This window comes from Ctenocephalides felis, unplaced genomic scaffold (genome assembly GCF_003426905.1).
Source record: "Ctenocephalides felis isolate EL2017-DRISC unplaced genomic scaffold, ASM342690v1 CF-g0.4_SCAFFOLD_01170, whole genome shotgun sequence".
Taxonomy (NCBI): domain Eukaryota; kingdom Metazoa; phylum Arthropoda; class Insecta; order Siphonaptera; family Pulicidae; genus Ctenocephalides; species Ctenocephalides felis.
In genome coordinates this window covers 165155-170457 of record NW_020537324.1, presented here as the reverse complement: position 1 = coordinate 170457, position 5303 = coordinate 165155, and the positions used below count along the sequence as shown (strand labels likewise).

General features: G+C 27.7%; 1 long non-coding RNA gene across 1 annotated transcript; it reads left to right on the top strand.

The window, feature by feature from the left end:
- The first annotated feature begins 639 nt into the window (after positions 1 to 639).
- Positions 640 to 2782, top strand: LOC113368265. Its single transcript, XR_003366373.1, has 2 exons — positions 640 to 791; positions 2721 to 2782. It is a non-coding gene; the product is annotated as an uncharacterized LOC113368265 (long non-coding RNA).
- The last annotated feature ends 2521 nt before the right edge of the window (positions 2783 to 5303 follow it).

Genomic DNA, 5303 nt, shown 5'->3' with positions numbered 1-5303 from the left:
TATATTACAGTAGTGCCATGAAAGGTTATCATCACTTAATATTATATTTGAGATCTCTAATACAAGTAAAAATCATGCTTAACAAATACTGCTTAATGTCAAGTGAGTTATTACCACAAAGCCCTGTCCAGAGATATGGGTTTTGAAAATATTGCATGACATTATACGTAAGCAAATTTCTGAAACTTCAAATTTCGTAATTAAACATCCACAGAATAAAAATAATAAAAAATCTATAAAATAATGAATAATCAATAACAATTACCGTGCACCACTAGTTAATTTTTTAAATGTAAATCCATTAGAAGTCATTAAAAACAGTAAAATTTCTTTAAAAGCATGAAAAAGACCAAAAGTATTATAATAGCCTGTAAAATACATAAACATTGACCGATTATTTTTGTGTCCTTGTTATTTATTTACAAGATACCGTCTGCTCAGTTACCGAAGTATCATTATTGATATGAATTAAAACCAAATGCACCACCCAGAGGGCAGTCGAATCTATTTTATTGATAGTATGATGCAACTTCAAATGGTTTGTTTATCAACCGAAGTTCCTATCTATACGACGCAGTCTTGTTGATCTATGTTTGTTAAAATTATGTGAGCGATCGAAGAATCTACTTTAGTTTGTGCCTGCGTTTCGCGGGAACAAGAACATCTGGCATGTCGACCCGGCGCCAAAGCACCGGGGTCGACGAGCTGCGTGTTCGAGTTATCTAAGAAACAAGGGTTATTTTATATTAGTGGCATTGACGCTTGGGTTTGGATACTTCGTAACAAAATAAGTGAGTATTGCTTTTTATAATATTATTTAATTTACATTAATTTTTATAAATATAAGTATTTAAATCAATTGCTTCAATTATAATATTCAAATTATTTGTTGAAAATAACTACTACGTGAGGCATTTTTGTAGAAAATTGTATAATCTGCATTAGTTTCGAATATCATCAACGCGGCATTCTTAATACTAATAAATGTTCTTATTAAGTCGACGTATGCCATTCACATCTATTTAAACATAGCATTTATTAATATAATGAGTTAGTCTGCATACGTTTATATTTAGTGAAATAATTTATAAAATATGAGGCACACATGTGAACATTCAATTGGCATTGGCACAAAGCGCTGAAGCGCCGTGCGGGTATTATGGCCGACGGGTTCGCATTTTTCGAAACAAAAGGATAAATGCTGTTTATGTATGTTTCAATTCACACACGCGACAATATACTATGTACGATACAATACAATTCATCTATCCGATGTCGCTCTTGCGTTAGAAAATGAAATGTTCGGCGCAATCAAACTGGATGTGTTTCGGCGGAAACAATAACACAGTTTGTATGACATAATTGTTTGCTTCGTTCACAATAATGATTCCTACGCAAAATCAGTTCGCACGAATAAACGTCCCAATAAACGCGAGAGGATTAAGAAATTAATTGTTAGCGATGATTATAATAATCTATATGACTTGGGCAATTATTAGTGAACCTTATCAATTGTCACCATTGTTATGAATCTTGTTCTTTTTCTAATTTCAGTCTAACAGTGAAGTACAACGTACTCCTATTTTCTTAGTTAACTAATATCTTCAATCAAAGAAATTAATTAAATCTAATGTACAAATATACATAGTAATGACTAGTAAGCAGACGATACAAAACATTTAAACGCTTGTAAATCTTTCATATCACTCGGTTGTCTCCTCTAAAGGCCATGGGCAGTATTTAAACACATTGACTCAGTTTGTATTGAAGCGTTGATGAGCAACCCGAGGGCTGCGGGCTTCATGCGGCCCCTTAATTATTTTTCTGGGGCCGCCAAGCATTTCTAAATATAATTTATTTATTTTATTAACTTGTCCATCAATAAATTAATTATAATAAATTCATTTTTGTTGCATTAATTTATGCAATATTTTTGCTTTCAATTTTGTATTTGTATATTATGTTTATTATGTTTTTATGTTATTATTAGTCACGAGTGTGTATAAAAAGTTTTTTGAATAATTAATAAGTTTGGCCCGTCATAGAAATTAAAAAATTCATTGATTTGCAATTAATAAATTAATTATTAATTCTTAGAATAGATATCGCAATGATAAACAATATTGTCCTTCTGAAATTTACTATTTATCTTCAAAGTATTTTATATACTTTTATTATTATATGATCTTTTTTTCCAAATACGGCAAAACGACTGAGCAATTTTCATGTCTACATTCTTATAAAAATGTAGACGTATAAAAAAAACAGTATTACACTGTTCTGTGGAATGATAAAAAAACTGCCACGACGCTAATTAATTAGAACGACACTGAAATCAACCGCATACCTCTTGAAAATTGCTTTAAATTTTAACATACTGCCGAAAATAAATACAGATATTGTAAATGAATGCTCATCAATGTCCACAAATTCATACCAAATAAATTGCATAACATATCAATGTTTGATATTATTGTTCGACTGGTTTGACGATGAATTTCTCTTCTTCGACAAAGCGACTTGTTTTTAAATGAATCTACGTGATTTTGAATCTATGTAATAGTTTAATCCAAACTTCATTTATTTAATTTGTTCATGTAGCACAGTCCAGAATTACTAACAAACTAATAATTATTTTATTTTATTTATTCTAATTCCTATTGGAATTGCAATTTGTTATTTTAAGAACACATTCAGTATTCATTTTGTCCATTCAACAGATGGTTACTAGAAGACAAACCAGTAGTTCTCCTTACTAATTGTGACATATTTTCAACACTGCAGCAATGCTCCAAAGCTTGATACCATCTATAGTCTCAGTAATCATCTGATATCACTACCGCTTGATGTCAATCTGGAAGGTGGATATCAAATCCGAAAAAAGATGGGGAATCATTACCACAAAAACATTCTTCAGCATTCTAAAATTTTTATTTTGAAAGTAAAATCTTGTAAGAAATAGTTCTGCTTAAAATAAATTGTATTACTTCTATAAATCATAAAATGTTTTTTTCTACTTTTATTTGCACATCTATGAATAAATTAAAATCAATGACTAGGGAAGTTTAAAGACAGTGACTTACATGAAACCAAAGTCTAGCAGGGAATTAGTTAAATGATTTTTTATTTTTTCTCAAAATTTACAAAAATTTGTTCAATATTTCCATGTAAATAATGGAGTGATATTAACTAAAATTTACCCAAAGCCAAGAATTTTTATGAAAATGTTTAGCAAAATGGAGTATATTATTCTCACTTTTTCTCTTAATTTATATTTCTGACGGTGTTCCTTAACATCATTATCATCATATTTAATTTTCTGCGTCTAGACTTAACAAGTACATTTAGCTTTTTATTTAGACAGAGACGTAACTCAAGATCCGCACAGACATTAATGTTTTTAAATTAGTTTAGATTGGTCTAAAGGGTTTGCCTTATGCTTTTAAGAAATTTGACTCGTAAAGTTGGTGTGTTAATTACAAGAGTGCTGCGCAGATTCATAATTATTTCATGTTATAATTTGACTTGTTTTGTTGAACAGTGTTTACTGCAGGAAACTTGAATATTTTAAAGGTTTATATATAACATTAGACTTTGCTTCATTATGTTGGATTTGGGAGATCTGTTGTAAATTCTAGCAATCTGAAGGATTACATTAGCTTGAAACTAAAGACTTCATATTGTTAAATCATATTATAAAAATATTCTGTCTGTGTATCGTAGTTTTTTATCAGTTTAATAATTTTTTTAACATATCTAAAAAATATATCTTGATAGTTTTGTCAACTTGTCAATTATAAGAAAATTGAAAAAATAATTTATATATATTGATAATTATTTACACTTAATACGTGTATTCGTTCAGCAATTATTATACTATGATTGGAAATAAATATTAAAACTTATTTTATTTATTTTTGAAAATAATTTACATTCCAGAAATATCAAGAACAAAACCAGTATTAAAACATATCGTTATAAACTTAATTAACATTTGATGTTTTGGTGATTTTTTTTGTTCAAAATAGCTCGGTAAAATAATGTGCTATGCTAAATTATAAAATATCATTATTTTTATACGCAATTATTAATTTGCAATAATTTTATTCTTTCGACGACAGTTTTTGTATCAATACATAAGTGGACTAAAAATTAGAAAGAATCTTCTTCAATTGAATCGAAGATTTGGCGAATTAAGTTAAAGACGACTTAGATTTTGGAGCAAAAATTTTATTTTTATTTTTGATAGAAAGTTTCATAAATTTTAATTCAAATGTTATTGAAAATGCTGAACCAGTAATATCTTCAACAACTATTTTTAACTTGGTTTGTGTTTCTAATTTTTGTGCATATGTTTATGATTATCTTATATTACAAGATTACTTATATTACAAGTATTACTTTACTATTACCAATTTTATAAAATTGGCCAATTAAATGATTGTTAATATTTAAATTTTGATTAATTAAATTAGAGAAGTTACAGGTCTCGGACTAAAATCATAACTTTACAGGTAGTTACTTTTTCACATTTTTTTTATATAATTGCCTTGCTAACTTTGAGCATTTAGCCACCTACTACATTACATCTTTTTATTCTATACAATTTTCTGTCTTATACGCTATATTTTTTATTTAATAACTAAATACACTTAAATACTAATTTCAGTCTTTCACAAAATCACATAAGACTGTAACATTTTAAGAATATTTATTTCTATAGGCAATCAGAATGAACACTATCTTTTTGAGCTATAAAATATAAACTATAAATATATAATAAAATATTCTATTTGTTTGGTTTGATTTTTTTTGAAGAACCAATGATTTGTTGTAAAACACTTTATTTGTAATATTAATTACGTGTTTATTTTAATATAACTACAAATTATATTTGTATTTACAATCTTCCCAAAGTTTTAATTTTTTTTATTAGATTTTGTTTATCATTTATATGGCGTGCTTTGATTTTGGCGTAAACATATTCTATAACTGTTTTTGACTAGTTTATTTGCAATATTTTTGATCATAAGATTGATTGCTTCAAATCTGAATTTCGAGACGTTATGAAATTGGTAAAGATGATGAATATTGATAATAAATTACACGTTCATATCCTTTGGATAGAAGTTCAAATTTTGCGTCTGAATTAATATTTCTACCCTATATTATTTATGTCAGAATTCTATGGGTTTTTTCTAAAACCTTAAGAGCAATAGCAAATATTCCATAAACACCAACGAGTTGACTTTATTATATAGATATAGTAAGCAAACTATTCGTCGTTATGGGCGTAACTCAAA